The sequence below is a fragment of the Agelaius phoeniceus genome, unplaced genomic scaffold, assembly GCF_051311805.1.
Source record: "Agelaius phoeniceus isolate bAgePho1 unplaced genomic scaffold, bAgePho1.hap1 Scaffold_113, whole genome shotgun sequence".
NCBI classification, from domain to species: domain Eukaryota; kingdom Metazoa; phylum Chordata; class Aves; order Passeriformes; family Icteridae; genus Agelaius; species Agelaius phoeniceus.
The window spans coordinates 2,573,973-2,595,016 of NW_027509877.1; the positions used below are offsets into that span (position 1 = coordinate 2,573,973).

At 50.6% G+C, this 21,044-nt stretch overlaps 1 pseudogene; it reads left to right on the forward strand.

Moving 5' to 3' along the window:
• The window catches only part of LOC143693008 (uncharacterized), a 151,127-nt pseudogene that overhangs the window by 112,191 nt on the left and 17,892 nt on the right, over positions 1–21,044 (forward strand).

Here is a 21,044-nt window from a genome sequence, read left to right on the forward strand (position 1 = left end):
GATTGCAGCTCCTTGCCCAGGCATTGCAGCTCCCCCAGCCAGCCCCCGCTGACAGCCCACTGCCCTCATCACCCTCACGGAGGGCCTGGAGCTCTTCCTTCTGCCCCATCAGGAGCACCCAGACAATCCCTGGGAACACAGGCTAACCAAACTAAGGCTGCCCTGGCTGTTATCCAGTTTGCTTTATGGCTTAATGAGGTGAGGAATTCATGGATCTTTAACTTCCTCTGGAAGGCAGGCACATGGATTCAGAGCTATCACACACTAAGTGTATGTTTTTGGGGGTTACTTTAATAATGGTTCTTACTGTGAGGAAATGACACAGGGGAAAATTTTTTCCCAGCCCTTCACCCAGCTCTTTGGGTCTGCCCCACCAGTTTTCAAAGGGTTCAGATCCACTCTAAATGCTAATGATATCATACAGTGGCTGGTGTTGCTGATAGGCCTGTTACATTTAGCATTCAGAGATAAGGGAAGATTAACCTGGATAACCACACTGACACCTACCCCAGAGACAAGGGATGCTGCTGCCCCAGAGCCTGACCCTGCCCCACAGCCCGCCTCAGAAATGAACCACCCAGGCTGGATGAGGGTTCTAATGAAAGAGATGGGCCAGGTGCTGAAGGAGTACATTTCCACAGCTGGTAAAAAGCCATCCCCCTGCCTCAAAGAGGGAGAGTCTGATGGTGCAGCAGTGGAACCCACAGATGTTACAACTGTCCAGGTTCCAGCTGAACTGCAAAGGCAGTCACAGCCAGCAGCAGTCGCCCCTGTGGAAACAAGGAGATCTAAGATGAAATCAGAGCACCCAGATGAGGATATGAAAGGAGAGCCTTCCTAACGCCCAGAAGAGGCAACAGTTGAGGTCATCACCGAGTCCCTGATGTACGAAAGTCTCCGTAATCTGCACAAAGACATTGTATGAGAGGGATGTGAGGCTTATACAACCTGGCTTCTTTGGGTCTGGGACCTTATGGGTACAGGTGTCCAGCTGGATGGTGGTGAGGCAAGGAATTTGGGACCCTTGACTCAGGACTCAGGTATGAATCCAATTTTTGTAAGGGAGCCAGGGTTCCTTTCCCTCTGGGAGCGGCTTTTAATGAGTGTCAGAGAGACGTTTGTCCACAGAGAGAGAATGCAGGAGCACCACCATAGAATGTGCTGGAAGACTATTGAGGAAGGGATCCAACAGCTGAGAGAAGTGGCAGTATTGGAGGTACTCTTTGGGAGGGGTGGACAGCATGATATTGACCCAGACAAGGTCAGGTGCACAGGGCAAATGTTGTGGAGTCTGGCAAATCTGGGGCCAGCTCAATACACCACCTTTATTGCAATGATTAATGCCAATAACAAATGAGAGACAGTGGGTTCTGTTGCCAACAAGCTTAGAAATTATGAGAGTGTGATCAATGGCCCAATGCAGGCTCATGTCTCTGTTGTGGTCCAAGAACTCAGAGAGGAGATGAGGGAGATGAGGGAGGAGGTGAGGAGGAACAGTTCCCACATTGCACCAGTGGGAGTCACAAGCCCCAGAGTCAGAGCCCAACGTTCCCCAGCTAGAGAGAGAGGGTACAGCCCACGGGCTGACCTGTGGTTCTTTCTGCAGGACCATGGGGCAGACATGGGAAGGTGGGATGGAAAACCCACTTCTGTCCTGGCAGCACGGGTGCATCAGCTCAAGGAGGGAAACACTAATCGAGGGAACTCAGTAAAGTGAAGGTAGCCCCAACCTTCCATGACTGAGCTGCTGAGTATGATTCGTCAGATCCCCTGGAAGGAACCTCTACCATGTATACCCAGGGTTAGAGTGGCCCTGCCTCTAGCCAGGGAGAGGCACGGGAAAAATGGATTTTCTGGACGGTGTGGATCCGATGGCCTGGCACATCAGAACCACAAAAATACGATGCCTTAGTTGATACTGGTGCGCAGTGTACCCTGATACCATCGGGACATGTGGGGGCAGAACCTGTTTCCATTGCCAGGGTGACGGGGGGATCACAGCAATTGACCCTGTTGGGAGCCCAGGTGAGCCTGACTGGGAAGGAGTGGCAGAAACATCCTATTGTGACTGGCCCAGAGGGCCCATGTATTCTGGGCATAGATTTCCTCCAGAATGGCTGTTACAAAGACCCAAATGGACTATGTTGGGCGTTTGGCATAGCTGGTGTAGTGACAGAGGACATTAAGCAGTTGAACACTTTGCCTGGACTATCAGAAAACCCATCTGCAGTAGGACTACTGAAAGTGGAAGAGCAACGAGTGCCAATTGCCACCTCGACAGTGCACCGCCGGCAGTATCGGATGAATCGAGATACCGTGATCCCCATCCACAGAATGATCCGTGAGCTGAAGAGCCAAGGCGTGGTCAGCAAAACCCACTCACCCTTCAACAGCCCCATCTGGCCTGTGCACAAGTCTGACAGAGAATGGAGTTTGACTGTGGACTATCGTGGCTTGAATGAAGTGACTTCACCACTGAGTGCTGCTGTGCCAGACATGCTGGAACTCCAGTACGAGCTGCAGTCCAAGGCAGCAAAGTGCTTTGCCACTATAGACATTGCTAACGTGTTTGTCTCCATTCCTCTGGCAGCAGAATGCAGGCCACAGTTTGCTTTCACCTGGAGGGCTGTGCAGTACACCTGGAACTGACTGCCCCAGGGGTGGAAGCACAGCCCCACCATGTGCCATGGACTGATCCAGGCTGCACTGGAAAAGGGTGAGGCTCCAGAACATCTGCAATATATTGATGACATCATTGTGTGGGGGAACACGGCAATGGAAGTATTTGAGAAAGAGGAGAGGATCATCAGGATTCTGCTAGAAGCCGGCTTCGCTATCAAGAAGAGTAAAGTCAAGGGACCTGCCTGAGAGATCCAGTTCCTGGGTGTGAAGTGGCAAGATGGACGGCGTCAGATTCCCACTGAGGTCATCAACAAAATCTCTGCAATGTCTCCACCAACTAGCAAGAAAGAAACACAAGCTTTCCTGGGTGCCATAGGTTTTCGGAGGATGCACATTCCCAAATACGGTCAGATCGTGAGGCCTCTTTACCTGATCACCCGCAAGAAGAGTGATTTCCACTGGGGCCCTGAGCAGCAACAAGCCTTTGCCCAGATGAAGCAGGAGATCGCTCATGTGGTTGCCCTTGGCCCAGTTAGGACGGGACCAGATGTGAAGAACATGCTCTATTCTGCAGCCAGGAACCATGGCTTGTCCTGGAGCCTTTGGCAGAAGGTGCCTGGGGAGACTCAAGGCCGACCACTGGGATTTTGGAGTCGAAGCTACAGAGGGTTTGAAGCCAACTACACTCCCACAGAGAAGGAAATCTTGGCTGCCTATGAAGGAGTCCAAGCTGCCTCAGAGGTGAATGGTACAGAAGCACAACTCCTCCTGGCACCCCGACTGCTGGTGCTGGGGTGGATATTTAAAGCAAAAGTTCCCTCTATGCACCATGCCACCAGTGCTACATGGAGCAAGTGGATTGCTGTTATCACACAGCGCGCCCGTATTGGAAACCTGAATTGCCCTGGGATTCTGGAAATAATTACAAACTGGCCAGAAGGTGAAAACTTCGGTCTCGCTGATGAAGGGCAACAAGAAGTGACACGGGCTGAAGAAGCTCCACCATACAACCAACTGCCAGCAGAAGATACACGCTACGCTCTTTTTACTGATGGTTCTTGCCACATTGTGGGAATGAACCAGAAGTGGAAAGCAGCCGTATGGAGCCCCACAGGACTGGTCACAGAGGCCACTGAAGGAGAAGGTGGATCAAGCCAACTTGCAGAACTCAAAGCTGTTCAGCTGGCCCTGGACATTGCTGAGAGAGAGAAGTGGCCAAAGCTCTACCTTTACATTGATTCATGGATGGTAGCCAATGCTCTGTGGGGATGGCTGGAGAGGTGGAAAGAGGCACACTGGCATAGGGGAAAACCAATTTGGGCTGCTGAAGAGTGGAAAGACATTGCTACCAGTGTAGAGAAGCTACCTGTGAAAGTCCGCCATGTAGATGCCCATGTCCCCAAGAGCAGAGCCAATGAGGAGCACCAAAACAGTGAGCAGGTAGACCAGGCTGCAAAGATAGAGGTGTCAAAGATAGACTTAGATTGGCAACATAAGTTCCTAGCTCGATGGGCCCATGATGCCTCAGGCCATCAGGGCAGAGATGCCACCTATAAGTGGGCACGAGACCGAGGGGTGGATCTAACCATGGACAGAATTTCTCAGGTTATCCATGACTGTGAGACGTGTGCTGCCATCAAGCAGGCCAAGCGAGTGAAGCCCCTATGGTATGGTGGGCAGTGGTCCAAGTACAAGTATGGGGAGGCCTGGCAGATAGACTCCATCACACTGCCCCAGACACGCCAGGGCAAGCGCTACGTGCTGACCATGGTGGAAGCCTCCACTGGATGGTTGGAAACCTACCCTGTGCCTCATGCTGTGGCCCGGAACACCATCCTGGACCTGGAAAAGCAAATCCTGTGGAGACATGGCACCTCTGAGAGGATTGAGTCAGACAATGGGACTCATTTCAAGAACAGCCTTATCAACACCTGGGCTAGGGAACATGGCATTGAGTGGGTGTACCATATCCCCTACCATGCACCAGCTGCAGGCAGAGTGGAGAGGTACAATGGACTACTAAAAACCCAGCTGAAAGCTTTGGGTGGGGGATCTTTCAAAAACTGGGAGCAGCATTTAGTAAAGGCCACCTGGTTAGTTAACACCCGAGGTTCCAGCAACCGAGCAGGTCCTGCCCAGTCTGAGTCCCTGAATATAATAGATGGAGATAAAATCCCAGTGGTACGTCAGAGGTTTGTTAGGGAAGACTGTGTGGATCAATTCTGCCTTGAGTACAGACAAACCCATTTGTGGGGTTGTCTTTGCTCAGGGACCAGGTTGCACATGGTGGATAATGCAAAGAGATGGAACAACACGTGTACCTCAGGGAGATCTGATTGTGGGGTGAGAATGATATGCAAATATCACTGTTTGTTGGATGTTACTGCCATTGTCTGTACATTACACCATACAGACATGAGACAGAAGGAAATGTGTAAGTGCTGAAGGTCTGGGCAAGTGGAAGATGGAGAAGGAAACGTGCAAGTGTTGAAGGTCTGAGCAATTGATAGATGGAGCTTTGAGTGAGTAAGGTGAAAGGGGTGAAATTCTGCCGCTCTGTAGTATAGGGCATGGATTCAGTGGTCCAGCATGGGGATGTGATGAGGGCATGATGGGTATTGTTTGTAATTTTTGGGGGAACAGATGGAAATTTTGCGTGAATAAATGCATGATGTGTGGTAGTATGTTGATGATATGGGGATAAGGGGTGGAATGTCCTAGGGTGACGTTATGATGCTTGTATCCCCATTCATGTGTTCTGTTTATGCTGGATATTATGTTCTATGCCTCTAAGACTGGCTCTGAAGAGTGAAAGTTTTGTTTGGGCTTTCTTATCAGCCTGGCAGGACACAGAGACGGGCAGTACATAGTGCTGCTTTTGCTTTTTGCCTTCGCTTTTTGCGTTGCTCTCTCACTCTTGCTTCTGCTTCACTTCTTGCTCTTGCTTCTGCTCATTAGCTAGTTTAGCTAAACTGTCCAAATTTCGTCCTGGACTGTTTCTCCTTTCCTTTTTGAACCATCTCGAACCTGCTCCGGACTGGGACCTGGGAACACCGAGCATTTGCACCTTGTGGCCTGCAGCAGCTGCCCCAGCGCCGGAGGGACTGAGAAGAGAGCGACCACCCCCAAGAGAGAGTTTCTGAATTTGTCATCTTTTTCAGAGTGGTGTCATCCGGTATTGTTCATTCTGTGTACTGGGGGGTGCTGTGCCTGTTAAATAAACAGGTTCTTTCCACTCCTCTCTGAGGAATCCTTCCCAAACTGGTTGCGGGGAGGGGCTGTGTGGGTTTGCTTTCTGGAGGGACCCTCCTTTGGAGATTCTCTCCCAAATTTGCCTTAAACTAGGACACCCCAATATGGGATGGCAAACAGAATTGATTCAGACCGGGGAACTCATTTCACATCAAAGATATTGCAGAAAGTTGTTCAGGCCCTGGCAGTAAAATTGGAATTACACACTCCAGGGCAACCATAGAGTTCTGGTCAGGTTGAGAGAATGAATCAAATTCCTAAAAGAGCTCTAGTTAAGCTAATGACTGAAACCCAAATGTCATGGATAAAATGTCTCCCTTTGGCTTTATTAAGAATTAGAACCCAACCCCAGTCAGATCTGGGGGTCCCACCCTATGAAATGATGTTTGGGTTTTCCTTCCTGACCTTGCCCCAGAAGGCTGCCACCCATGAGGAAGGGGAAGCCAATGCCAAGAAATAAGTGATGTCTATAGCACAAACTTTAAAAGGGCTAAGACATAAAGGGGCAATTCCTCCAACTACCACCCTGGATTTCAGAATCCATAATATTAATCCCGGGGATTGGGTGATGATTAAGCCATGGAGAGATCAGCCTCTCACTCCTCAGTGGGAAGGTCCCTTTCAGGCACTGCTCACCACCGAATCGGCCGTGCGAGCTGCAGAGCGGGGATGGACTCATGGCAACAGAGTCAAAGGCCCAGGAGAAGAACCAAAGAGTGGACTGTAACATCCAGGCTGGGTGAAACAAGATTGACTCTCAAGCAGAGACTGAGAGACAACCAGGAAAACACCAAGACGCCCAAAAAGCAGAGTCAAGCTTCCACCAACCAGCTTGAGAACTGTCTTCCTGTTTTAATGGGTGAGAATTACCAGCAGCTGTTGAGGGGAAGTACACAAGGGACTGTAAAAGGCAATGGGACAGCTTCTTTAAGAAAATAAGACAAAGGAAGGAGGGCAAGGCTGGGTTGGCCCCTTTGTTTGCTACCAAGAAGGCTCCATAGCCCTGCTGTGGGTAGCAACCCCGTAGGCATGGTAAGGTAGGGACAAAAGGCCATTCCAGACCTCTGTAATTCCTCAGTTGTCTTTTAATTCAACAGGGACTGGAGGGCAGGACCGAGTTGGCCTCTGTGCTCACCCCTAAGATGCACCAACTATGGGCAGCAGCCACACAGGCACGGTATATGGGAGTCAAAGCCACACTGGACCTCTGGGATGCCCTTTTGTCCATTCCAAATAAGTGTGTCTAAGGAAAACCTGAGATTTTTTTTCCTGTTCCCACTGTCCTTGCCCACATCAACAGATGCTGGTATGACTCATTCAAGAGAGAGAGAAAAATTTTGACTCAATTGTTTGAACAAAATGACTTATAGAAAAAGAAAGGTGAGTTTGTTATAGAAGAGTAATCCTAGGGTTGACTCTCACAATTAAGGGGTGAATATTAAATATATGTTAAGAGAAGTTTTGTAGATGTACAGTTATCCTTCCCCTCCCCCTTGCATTGCTATCACAGGATGGCCTCAGTAGTTGGGGCATTTGGGAGGGTTGGCTTGTTCCTATGGCAGCACCTGACCTCCAATCAAGGTATGAGACAGTGATCTCCACCACTGGACAGAGAAGGAGTCGATTGACAAGACTTTGGGAGGGGCCAGAGGTATAAAAGACAGAACATCCATTTTGTAGATGAGCACATGGTGACTGAATCCTTTGCTCCTGGCATTGTATCCTTTTCTTTATTCAGTCTTCAGTTGTATTTTGATAAGGCCTTAATAAGGCATTTAAATTTTTAAAAGTGAAAATCTTTTCTCACATGGGGTTGGGGAATGTGGGGCAAGGTTGTCCACACTGGGTCACCTCTGAAGGTACAACTTCACTGATCTGGTCAGACCTCCTTAGGAGAGACCCTGGATGAATCACAGAATGCTGCAGTCAGCTCTTCTATAACAAGAATGGCAACAAAAGACACCCTTTAAGACAGGAATACATATTTCTTAGAAGCACTTTGAAATAGTTCTCCATAACTCTAAAAGGAAAATTTCCTGATGAATTGCATTAGCGCAGAGGGAAATCAAGGCAGAGCCATGGTTTGTCAGGACTTGCTTGATCCTAATCAGTCCCGTGGTGCATTTGGAAATGAGCCCTGGAGCCACAAGGCCTGAGAGGAGATTGCACGAACCTTTGCAGGAGTCCAAGTCAGAAGAATGAACCCCAAAGTGTCTCGAGGCATGAATGGGTCGCACTCAAGTCCATGCCCAACACAGGCTCCTCATGGAACCCTTGGAGGAGAGAACTGGAGGCCAGGATGGCACAAAATCCTCTCAGAGACTCAGTGTAGAAAGGAAATTCCAAAGTACCTTAAAAACCTTGAGTATCTCAAGGCATTAATGAACCCCACTGAGTGTCAGTACAAAGCTCTCAAGGGACTCATTAAAGCAGATAATTGGGGCCATGATTGCACAAACCTCTCACAGAGTCTGTACCAAAAATGAAACACCAAGTACCTTAAAATAATTGAGTACCTTGATGCATTAAGGACCCCACTGAGTCTCCTTACTGACAAAGCCTCCCCAGGGACTAATTACAGCAGATAATTGGAGGCTGTAACTGCACAATCTTTCTCATAGCATCTGTATCAAAGGGAAACACCAAGTAGCTTAAACAACTGAAGTACCCTGAAGTATTAATGAGCCCCACTGAGTGTTGTTACTGACAAAGCCTCTCCAGGGACTAATTACAGCAGATAATTGGAGGCCATGATTGAACAAACCTCTCAGAGACTCCAAGGCAAAAGCCAAAGCCAAAGTCCTTTGAAAAACCTGCAGTCCCTGCAGGGAGCATGAAGGAGCCGCCAGGGCCATTGCTGAGCAAGGCTCCCCAGGGACTCCTTGCAGCAGATCCTTGAGGCCACTGGGATGTGGGCTAGGGGGGGGATGCTGAGGGCAGCACAAGGGGCTGACAGTGCCCAGCCTGGCTGGGGCTGGGCCAGGAGGCCCCAGGGCCTCAGGACAAGGTGTCTCCTCCCAGCCCTTGCTGGCACAGACCCTGCTGTGCCCCAGGGCACCAAGACTTGGCTTCTCTCTGTCCCCACCTGTCATCACTGCCTGCAGTTCTCTGCTCTGCCTGGGGCCTGGGGACACTTTCTCTGTCATGTCCCTCTCTGGGAGCCATTAAAAGTCCAAGAAACTTTGAAGTTGGATTCTGCCTTGGAGTTCTGGACAGGTTTCTTCAGCTGCCTCTCAGGGACTGACACTCTTTTTGTTGTATAATTGCACCAGGCCGATGCATTCCGGTAGACAGCCATGCTGGAAGTTACAACATTAGAGTGGTTCTTGACTGACAGCAGGCTTCTATGGTTAAAATGAATACATGCATCTGCCATCACTGACCCTAACAACTCTAACTCTTGGGGCTCCTGTGGTGCTATAGGAAAGTGGGAAATCCACTGATCCCAATTGTCCACACTCTTCCTAGCATTGCTGACCTTACAAGTTGGTACATGTAAAGGGCACGGCCAGGGATCTGCTGGTAATCCAACCAAACAAGTTGTGAAAGGATTGCCAGGAGAAGACAATGACAGGCAAATAGTCTCTTGTTTGGTTAAGTTTGCCAGGGTGACCCATATGTTAGTCTTGGGCTGTGGTGGGGCCCATGCCTAATAGTCTACACTGCCCACAAAAGAAGCAAAAATTAATAAAGCAATAACATAAAGTTTCTATCAGACACAGCTGCTCGGGTCTATTTAGCAGGTACCCACAGAGATGTTGTAGGGGTAGAAACACAAAGATATCCGTGGCTCCACTATAACACCTTAGCAGGACTTTGCTATTGTCTTGTTTTGGGATCTTTGTATCTCACCCATACATCTTTCTTTACACCATCTGTTTCATGTACATAGTGATGAATCACAGCAGGAACCTTATTTTCCCCAAAAACACACAGGTGGTTCAAAACAAACAAACGCTTTAACAATCTCTCTTGTGGCTCTCTGGTATCTCTATATTTACTCAAATATCTTTTCAAGGTACCATTTGCTCTCTCTACAATCGCTTGCCCTGTAGGAGAATTGGGGAGGCCTGTTATGTGTTCTATCCCCCACATCTGCAGAAACTGCTTTGTTCTTTTGCTACAGTAAGCAGGCCCATTATCTGTCTTGATGCGCTGTGGCACTCCCATTACTGCAAACAACTGCTGAGATGTCTCTCTACCTGCCCTGCTTTTTCACCAGTCTGTGCTGTGGCCCATATAAAATGACTGTAAGTGTCTATGGTAACATGTACATACTTCAACCTCCCAAACTCTGCCACCTGTGTGACATCCATCTGCCAGGTCTCATTTGTGCTCAGCCCTCTTGGGTTAACTCCCAGACCTAAACCACAGCCTCCATTATGATGACTACATGTAGGACAGGCCTTGACTACTGCCCGTGCCTCCTCCATAGATCTCTGAAATTCTCTGTGAAGGCCTTTTGCATTCTGGTGGAACATGGAGTGTGCCTCTCTGGCTATGGTTTGTTTGGGAATTGGAGTTGCTTGTGTGATTGAGACTAATTTATCGGCTCGCATGTTACCTTCTCCCAGACCAATATCCCATTTGTGACTTCTGATATGGATAACACAAAAAGAATGCTTTCTTAGCTTAATTGCTCTCTGCAGTTGCATAAACAGCTCATGTAACCTCCTGTTCTGAACCTCTTTTATAGAGGCATCCTCTATTCACTCACACACTCCTGCAACATACAAAGAATCTGTTACAATGTTAAGAGGTCCAGAGAAATGCATCATGGCCCATACAACAGCCAATAGCTCCATCGTTTGTAAAGTGTCCACCTCAGTAGCTCGGAGTATGTGATGATGCCATTGTCCCTTTTCTCGCCAGGTCACTGCAGCAGTTTTGGATTTTCTTCCTGCATCTGTGTAGACAGTTATAGCATCCGATAAGGACTTTACTGATCTTTTTGGGCATTGAATCTAACCCCACTGTCCTATCACGACCCTTTTTGAGCAAATCAGCTAAAATTTCAATTTTCTGAAGAAGGGTTTTATGTTGTTGAAGTGGAGGAGATATCCATTCCAAGGCCCATATCTCCCCCATTTTTCTGTTATGCTGAGTAAGTGCACCCAGTAAAAATTTTGGTCCACACCAAACTGTCAGCTGTATAGGGAGATCAAGATCACGTCTCCGAACACTGCCTTGTGTAACACAGTCCAATATCTGCTGCAGTGTCTCACCCTGTTCAGGGGTTATACGAACAGGCTGTGCCGGATCAGTTCCCTTTAACAAAGGTCAAAGTTCATCCAACAGTTCATTGTTCGATTTGCATAGGTGGAAAAGGAGTATACAGCATAATAGAACTCTCCCCTATATAGTCAGCGTCCATTATTCCAGATAAAACAAATAATCCCATCATTGTAGCTGAGGAACGTCCTAAAAGCAAAGCTCCCATAGGTAATCCATCAATAATGAGTGGTCCCTTCACTCCAGTTGGAACCTTTTCTGGGTGAGTAGTTATCAGGGTTACTGTCCGCTGCTGCTGCCAGGTCCACTCCGAGGCTCCCGGCGGTGGCGGGCTGGAGGCAGGTTGAGCTGAAGCGGTGACAGCTGCTACTCGTGTCCGGGCGCAGGGAGCTGGTGGTCGGGAAGCAGAACTGCGCCGGGCAGCCGCGGGGCGGGCGGACCTCCCGGAGCCTGCTGCTCCACGGGGGGTGGGAGGCCCGTCCTGCCGCCCCCCCGGCTCGGTGGTTGGGGCGGCTGCGGAGCAGATCCGGAGCGGGAGGCAGCCGTGCTGCAGCTGTTAAGTCGCCCAGGGCCGGGGCCGGCACGAGCCTCTCTGGCGGGGCGGCTGCGGGCGGCACGGCTGGAGTACGCGCGGGGGGGGGGGGGGGGGGGGGGGGGGGCTGCTGCCCAAAGCAGGAGCTGATAGCAATGGGGAGCTGCTGTCTGGAGCGGGAACTCGTGTCGGCAGGGGACCGCCGTATGGGGCAGGAACCGAAGTCGACGAGGGGGTGCCACTTAAAACAGGCGCTGATGTCAGCGGGGCCGTGTTGCTTAGAGCAGGCGCCGATGGGGGTGGGGAACTGCCGTTTAGAGCAGGAGCTAGTGTCGGCGGGGACCCAAACCAGTCTCTGTAACTCCTGTTTCTTTCACAGGCTACGCTAGACTGCTGGGCAGCTCTTTCCTCTGCCTGGTATTTCAAAAATTCAGCATGCACGACTTGCCATAAATCTCCCAACTTTCTCACAGTCTTATCATCATCTATGACTGCCTGCCACAACTAATCCCCAAATATACGGCACTCTGATAACCTATGCCCTGTGCGAGGAGTCCGAAAAAGTCTTTGAGCATACCCATGAGCTAACAACCCATGAAGCTTCTTCTGCAACTCTACACCCTTAACCTTACGCTTTTATAAAAAGCTAGGAAATAAATCATATGCTGCTTGCCTTTCTTTATCCGTGTTGAAGATAACAGCGCGCTTCTTGCAGCTCTTTCAGGCTCCGGCAGCACGTATCGGCCGGGCTCTCCTTTGAGGTCACCCGGGGCCTTCGCACCTTCCCTCTTTTCAGCCGTGCTATTGCCGTCCTCAGCTGCGATAGGACCCGAACTCCACTCACGCCGCCGACCGTGGCTAGTCCCGAAGAAGAACGTCCGGGGTCACCATTTGTCGTGAACGGCGGGAGAAATGCAGCACACAATATGCATGAATGGCAAATCCCGAAGTTTATTGAAAACCCACACATATTTATATTGGTGTTAATGAAGATTATACATATTGCAAAAGCTGAGCTCATTATTGGTTAAAGCACACTTGGATCAACCACACCTACTTCTATCTTCTAGTAATTGTTTCGCTTCTATGTTTGCATTCTTCTAGCTTCTCTACCTAAGATATCTACATTTTCTGGCAAGCGATTTTCTCCCCCGTCTTCCCATTTCAGTGAAGGTCACTGTGACCTTCGTCAGTGATTGGACACTGGTCGCTCAGTTCCCAGCTTGTTTCCCCTATCCTTATCCATCGGTATCACATCGAAATGTCCTTTCTCAGCTAACCAATTATCCAAAAAGCTCTCTACACAACCCCAGCCCTAAAGCCAATCCCATGTCTAGCCTTAACCCCAATCCCAGCTCTAATCCAAATCTCAGCCCCAACTCCAAGCCCAGCCCCAATTCCAGCCCCTTCCTAAATCCTCGGCCCCAAACCAAATCCCAGGTTCAGCCCTTTTGGGGGTTTGGGGGTGTGTCTGTCCCTGTGGCCCCGATGATGTTTGGGTGGGGTCACAGCGGGGCTGAGAGGGACAGAGACCCCCCCGGCCTCCCCAGGGGTGAGAAGGTGGCAGAGCCCTCCCAGCCCCGAGCAGCCTCAGCGGTGAGAGGAACACAGAGCCCCTGGTACCCAGCCCTGCACAGGCCTGAGGCCAGAGGGATGGAGACCCTCCAAGCATCCCCCAGGGCGAGGGGACAAAGACCCCCGAGCATCCCCTGGGCTGAGAGGGACAGAGACTGCCCTGAGCACCCCCTGGCACAGGGGAGAGAGGGAGGGAGACCCCCAGGCATTCCCTGGGTGAGAATGATGGAGACCCCTGGGGAATGGCCTGGGGTGACAGGGACAGGGACACGCCTGGGGAATGGCCTGGGGTGACAGGGACAGGGACAACCCTCCCAAGCCATTCACAAGCATCCCCCAGTGTGAGAGGCACAGAGACCCCTTGAGCATCCCCTGGGCACCGGACAAAGTAAAGTTGTTTCTTTACAAAAATCAAACTTAAGCCTACAGAAAATGCCTTGAATTTGCTCTTCCCACAAGTCACTTGTGGTGAAAAGGCAAACAAATCCCAAAATTTATTAAACTGACAGTAGAAGCAATTCTGTGGCAATTCCAAAATCCATTGGTCCTGCACAGCCCTAGCTCAGCTGCTGGCACATTCTGATAAAAGAAAAGTGGAAATTCAGCCCAATACATTGTGATACCTGTTTTATGAAAAGATTATACACATCTGTGTAGATGTCACAAAGGTTACAGGAACAAAGAAAAAAATTATTCTTAGATTTGGCAAAGCCCCCGGCCTGTGAAAGAGAAAAGGGGGCACAGCAAGGGAGTGACAGGGACAGAGACCTCCCCTGGAGTGGGCCAAGTGTGACATTGTCCCCTGTGTGTGTGTGGCCTTCCCAGGGTGGGGGTTTTACACCTGAGCCAGTTTGGGTAAGGAGGGTGGTGTTCACCCCCTGAGCAGGGATTACCCCACTGTTTCAGGTTGCAATGTAAGATGGAACCCAATGCATGTTTTCAATCCCCATCTTCATCAACTGCTAGAAACAGGTGGGGCAGGGTTCTTTATCTCTTCCATGACTCAGCCCTGATAACGCCCTCCAGGGGAGAGATCTTCTGTGAATGGGCCATTGAGTGTCACTGCAGGACTGATAAAATTCCATCATCCCATTGTTGGATGCTCCGCCCAGGGGGAGGATCCAAGCATTCCTACCTGGATATAAGCGCAGGCTTTCAACACCAGGAGCAGCTTGCCTACTGGATTCGCAGAGGACAAGAGCTCCATAACCACCACTGGACCTTCAGAGGAAGACCAGACCCTTCTACAGGATCACTGCTTGCACAGAATCACGTTCATCACTCCAACAGGACTGCAGCCACCACCCTGACCAGCAGAGTGTCAGGTTATATCCTGACTCTGTCTGTTTAAGGCAGTGTTTCTGTATCATTGCCTTGATCTTCATTTCCTTATTAAATTGTAATTCTGATTTAGACTCTCCCCCCTGCTTTGCCTTCAAACCAGTTCAAAAGACAATATGCGCAACCTTTGTTTGGTCCCCGAAACAGGATTTCCCATTCCCAAACCTTGACTCAATAGAGGAGGAGGCTGTGAGGAAGAGGAAGGAGCCCTGGGATATCCAGGCAGGTGAGGAGGAAGTCAGTGCCCCTTTCCCCCTCTCTCCTGCTCCATCTCCCAGCCCAGCACAGCCCCCGGCTGCAGGACAACCCTGCTGCCAACCCCGTCCTGCCGGGGATGCACTGGGGGGATCTCCTTCCCCTTCCCTCTGGCACGGAGGCAAATCCCATCCTCTCCTTGTTGTTCCTCACCCAGGGAAGGGGCTGAGGATGGAGACCAGGGAGGACAAGTCCCCTTGGCAGAACCATGTGGAAGAGGCAGTTTTGAGCAGCTCCGTGGCAAAGAAATCCAATGGCGAAGAAAATCCCCAGAGATCCAAGAGGAGGAGGGGCTCTAAACCCAGCTCAGGGGGCTCTGAGGAGGAAAGACCCACCCTGAGCCAGGAAGGTAGACAGAGCTTCAGCCAGAGCTCAGAGCTGGTGGTCCAGGAGCAGCTTCATGATGGGGAGAAGCCCCACAAGTGCTTGGAGTGTGGGAAGAGCTTCATCAAGAGCAGCACCCTGATCTGCCACCAGATGATCCACACTGGGGAATGGCCCTACGAGTGTGGGGAGTGTGGGAAGGGCTTCAGCTGCAGCTCTGCCCTCATCAGGCACCAACGCATCCACACTGGGGAGAGGCCCTACGAGTGTCCCCAGTGTCAGAAGAGGTTTCGGAGAAGTTCCCATCTCCTCAAGCACCAGCGAATTCACTCAGAGGAGAGGCCCTTCTGCTGCCCTGACTGTGGTAAGGGCTTCAAGCAGAAATCCCACCTCATCAGGCACCAGCGCATCCACAATGAGGAGAGGCCCTACGAGTGCGGGGGATGTGGGAAGGGCTTCAGCTGCAGATCCACCTTTGTGAAACACCTAAGCATCCACACTGGGGAGAGGCCCTATGAGTGTCCCCAGTGTCAGAAGAGGTTTCAGACCAGCTCCGATCTCCTCAAGCACCAGCGAATTCACTCAGAGGAGAGGCCCTTCCTCTGCCCTGACTGTGGGAAGGGCTTCAAGCGGAAATATCACCTCATCAGGCACTAGCGGCGCATCCACACTGGGGAGAGGCCCTACGAGTGTCTCCAGTGTAGGAAGAGCTTCACTTTCAGCTCTAACTTGACAAGACACAAAAAGAGTCATGGGTAAGTGAAGCCCTGCAAATGCCCCCATTTCAGGAGGAGCTGCATTCACTGCTCCAAATTCATCCTCCATTGGAGGTCCCACATTGGGAAGAGCCCCGGTGATCCATGTTCCCTGTGATCCATGTGAGGAAGACACCTGTCCCTTTTCCTGCCCCTCCCAGTGATATGATGTGGGATGGAGGAACATGAGGGTCTGGCCATGGCCATGTGATTACATTCACTCCCACCTCAGAACATTGCCAGGAGCAGGAAAGGGACTCTCTCTCTCTCTCTCTCTCCCTGAGGAGAAGGGTGTCCTTTCCAGTCATGGGAAATTGTGGCCAGGCAGACCCAGTGAGTTGTGTGCTAGTTTTCCCTGTAAACAGTTTTATTTATCCCTTCTGTTTTCAATATTGTTTCTGTTCCTGTTTGTTCCTTATCTCATTGCTGTTCCCAATAAATTGTTCTTATCCCAGCCCGGGATCTTTGCCTTTTGTGCTTTCCATGGCAGGCGGGAGGGCAGCGAGGGCAGCGCGGTTTTAGCAGGAGCAGGAAATTGGGGAATCCCATTCCTGAAGCCCGGCCCATGGAAACCGAGCATCCCAGCTGGTGCCAGCCCTGGTGGCCATGGCAGCAGCCTTGGGAGCGGGTCCCTGGCTGGGGCTGTGGGAACCTCTTCCCTCTGGTGCCCAGGGACAGGAGTGGAGGGAACGGCTGCAGCTGAGCCGGGGCAGGCTCAGGTTGGATGTCAGGAAAAGGTTTTTGCCCAGAGGCTGCTGGGGCCCTGGCCAGGCTCCCCAGGGAAGGGTCCCAGCTCCAGGGCTCTCTGAGCTGCAGCAGCGTTTGGCCAGCGCTGCCAGGCCCAGGCTGGCATTGTTGGGGTGTCCTGTGCAGGGCCAGCAGTTGGACTGGAGGAGCCTGATGGGTCCCTCCCAGCTCAGCCAGTTCTATGTGTTGAAGATTGCAATGCAAGATGTATTTCATTACCATCTGTGTGGCAGATTATCTTTTGTCAAGTGGGCAGTTTGCCTTATCCGTCTCTTTGAGTGACCACATTCACACCTCCCTGGGAGGGGATATCTGCTGATAACAGACTATTGAATGTCACTGCACGACTGATAAGAACTATAACATCCCATTGGGAGATGCTCCGCCCAGAGGGAGGAGCCAAGCATTGCTACCCAGATAGAATCCAGAAGTTTTGAGACAGCAGCACGGCTTTCTCCACTGGATTCCCCAGAGAAACAGCAGCTGCCTCTTCTTCCACTGGATCTTCAGAGGAAGAATAATTCCCTCTCTACAGGCCCCCCTTCCTCCAACAGAACCACCCCTGACACTGCAGGAGGGCTTCAGCCACATTTCCAATTGGACTGCCACCAACACCCTGACCCACAGGGTGTTAGGTTGGGTTCTGACTCTGTCAGTGTTGTTCTAGTGTACTGCACTCTTTATTTTATCCTTTTTTTTTCTTCCCTATTAAAGAGCTGTTATTTCCTGCTCCCATATTTTTGTGCCTGAGAGCCCCTTAATTTAAAATTTATAGCAATTTGGAGGGGTGGGGAGGGTTTACATTCTCCATTTCAGCGGAGGCTTCTACCTTCCTTAGCAAACTCCTGTCTTTCCAAGCAAGACAGTTTATTAGGGTCTAACACTGCAGGGGTCTAGGGGTTAAAGAGAACAGCAAGGGAGGGTTTAGGGTAGAAATACAGGAAAAGAGGGGGTAGAGGAGAGCATCAGGGATCTAAGGGTTTAGGGGTGGTATACAGGGAAAGGGACCAATAGGGAATGCCAGAGTGGAAAGGTGGAGACATAGACTGATGGGAAGACAGGGAAGGGAGAACTCTCTAGAACATGAACATATGAAGGTAATAGGGGTAGGAAAGGCCAATGGGCCAATGGGGAGGACAGAACTAGGACAAATTACCACAGTGCTTCCGAGCACCATGGGGGAAGTTTCTTTCCTCACCCTGAGCTGTGAGGAATGCCCGGAGCCTAAGGTGCATCTCTCCAGGGCATTGCTCTTGCCCTGTCCCCAGTAGGCTCACAGGCTCTCACAACTCCCCCTTTTTGTTTAGTTAAAAGTCTTCCCCTATGGATTTCTGCAAGCACCTAACAAAATAAGGGAACATTACTTACATAACAATAGCTATAAGTCATAATAGTACGAAAGTAATAACTCAAAGAGGAAATAGTACATAAGATTAGGATACAACTGAAATAATTGAATGGGTAGGAACTAATTAAACAACATCTTTTTTCTGGAATGCAAGATCGATAGGAAGTTGTATTGTTCAGGCAGTACAGAGCTGTTTCCTTTTTCAGGTTATTGCTGCATCTATACGCCACATCTTTCGTTCTTCTTTTCCACGCTGCTTGTGCTTGTCATCACAGCTTTTGGCAAGGATCGTTATTCTTGTAGGACAGGGACCCCCTCTCTCAGTCCCTGCATGCCTTGCAGCGCTTCTTATCAGGCACGGATACCTGCTTTGGGTTCCTCCCTCTTTTGGATTGGACAGGGGCCTCCAGGGTCTGCAATCTCCCTGCCATCTCCCAATCACCTTCCCTAGCAGCTTGTTCCCACTCCCCTGCCCAGTGATCCTCAGGCTCGGTGTTAGAGTCTGGGGAATCACTGTCTTCTGCTGAGGAGGAGGGCCTGCTGGTAGAGGAGCGGTGCTCCTGGGTAACCGGTGCGGCCCCGTGCCGTGGGCTGCTGGCAGCCAAGATGGCTGCCTTCCGGTCACCATCATGGCCACTTCCGGCTCTGGGGATGTGGGAGCCACAAGTGTCATGGCCCCAGGGGTGGAGCCTGGAGTGGAGAAGGTGGAGACCACAAGGGGAAAGGCAGAGCCTGCGTCGGGAAGGGTGGTTGGGATCCCAACACAGGGAAAACCATCGACACAATGGGTGGAGGGGAATGTGTTGCAGGGGAGGAGCCCAACAATGGAGGAGCAGGAACAGGAAAGTGGCCATTTTGGGGTGCGAGAGTGGGAAAACTTGGATCAGGAGGGGACAAAATGGCAGGGCTGGCCATGTTGCCGGCGCCATTTTGTGGGGTAATGGCCACTGGGGGAGATGAAAGAGGGTATGCAGGCACAGGAGGAAGGTTGAGGGGAAGGTCCAGAGCAGCACGGCCAGTGCCATCCTGGTGAGGGGAGAGAGGAGATCGGGAGGCGTCAGGGAGACGGCAGCAACCATGTGCTGGATAGTGACATCTGCCTGCTGATTGCTCCTCAGGTGGGGAAGAGGGTTTGGGGGCATGGGGAGAGGATGAAGTGGAAGGGGTTTTGAACTGGGGACCCAAAACTTTTCCTGAATTTTCCCCTGATTTTTTTAACTGAATCATAAATAGCAAAAAAAGAAGATAAAGCTTTTTAACATAAATGGAACGAAAAAGATAATAAAACTTCCCCACTTTAAAATTTCCCTGCATTTTTAAAACAAATAACTTGATCCCGACCATACCCCAAATCTCAAGTGGTGAAACTGATTTCCTTGTAACATAAAATATTTGAAAAGAAAATGATAAAAAGCTTTCAAATTCTCCTTTGGAAAATGATTCCCCAAGCAACAAGGGCTAATGTAACTTGGATATAAATCTCCCGTTGTGGAACAATGAGTTTTGTGCCTATTCTGCAGTCTTCCCACCCACAGGATTTAAAGTGAGAAAACAAAAGAAAAGGGGGACACTGACTGAAACATACTCATCCAGCAGTGCCTCAACAAAGGATCTCGTGGTGGGTCTGTCAAGGAGAGCGATCCTCCAGTCTGTGACTCTTGGAGGGTTGCAGGTCTCTCCCCTCAGCGTGCCCTGATAAAACTCAGAGGTTGCCTTAGGGTAGTGGCTGACCCAAAGGCGACTTAGATTGCAGCCATGCTGGAGATGCTCTCCAGGGGTACCAGACAAAGGTCCCTGTTCGGGCTCCGCTTGTTGTGGTCTGCGGTGGTGGTGAATGCAACCTTCCCTGAGAGCATCTTGCACCAACAGGCAGGAGCCACAGGAGCACCAGCACACACAGACACACACACACAGACACAGACACAGACACACAGACACACACACAGATACAGACACAGACACACACAGACACACACACACAGACACACAGACACACACACACAGACACACACAGACACACACACACACACACACACACAGACACGCACACACACAGACACACACAGACACACACACGCACACACACAGACACACACACACAGACACACGCACAGACACACAGACACAGACACACAGACACACACACACACATGCACACACACAGACACACACACACACATGCACACACACACAGACACACACAGACACACAGACACAGCAGCTCAGCAGTGAATACACAGGAGGGTCCAGGCATAGAGTTTTAATGTGTTTTATTTCAGGCAATGATGAAGAGGTCCAGGGGCAAAAATCAAAGACAAAGGAGGGTCTAGGGTATAAATCAGGATAGAGGGGGTGTAGGAGAGCATCAAGGATCCAGTAGTCTGAGGGCTCAGGGGTGGTACACAGGGAAGGGAGCAATAGGGAGTGCAAGAAAGGATAGGTGGAGACAAACCAATGGGAAGACAGGGAAGGGAGAACCCCCTAGAACATGAACATATAAGGGTAAAAGAGGTAGAAAAGCCAAAGGGCCAATAGGGAGGACAGAACTGGGAGAAATTAACATAGTGCTGTGAGGCACCATGGGGGAAGCTTCTTTCCTGACCCTGAGCTGTGGGGAATGCCCAGAGTCTAAGGTGCATCTCTCCAGGGCATTGCTGTTGGCCTCTCCCCAGTCAGCTCACAGGTCTCCAAACACACACTGGAGTTGTGTGGGGCCGTTCATCATTTCTCTGCTCTCCAGCACCGAGGCAATGGACTCTGGCTACATCCCTGAGCTCGTGCCGATGGCAACCACCCCTGGCAATTGGGCTCCATGGAGCTGCTCTCAGGAAACCCCCAAGAGCTGGGGAGTGCCCCAAAACCACCTCAGAAATGTGAGATACCCCGGCATCTCTTCATGAACATGGAATATCCAAAAACTCAGTCAATAACGGCCTTCCCTTCCCTTCCCTTCCCTTCCCTTCCCTTCCCTTCCCTTCCCTTCCCTTCCCTTCCCTTCCCTTCCCTTCCCTTCCCTTCATCATCCCCAAACTTTGGCTGTCTTATTCCCGACCCCAGCCCA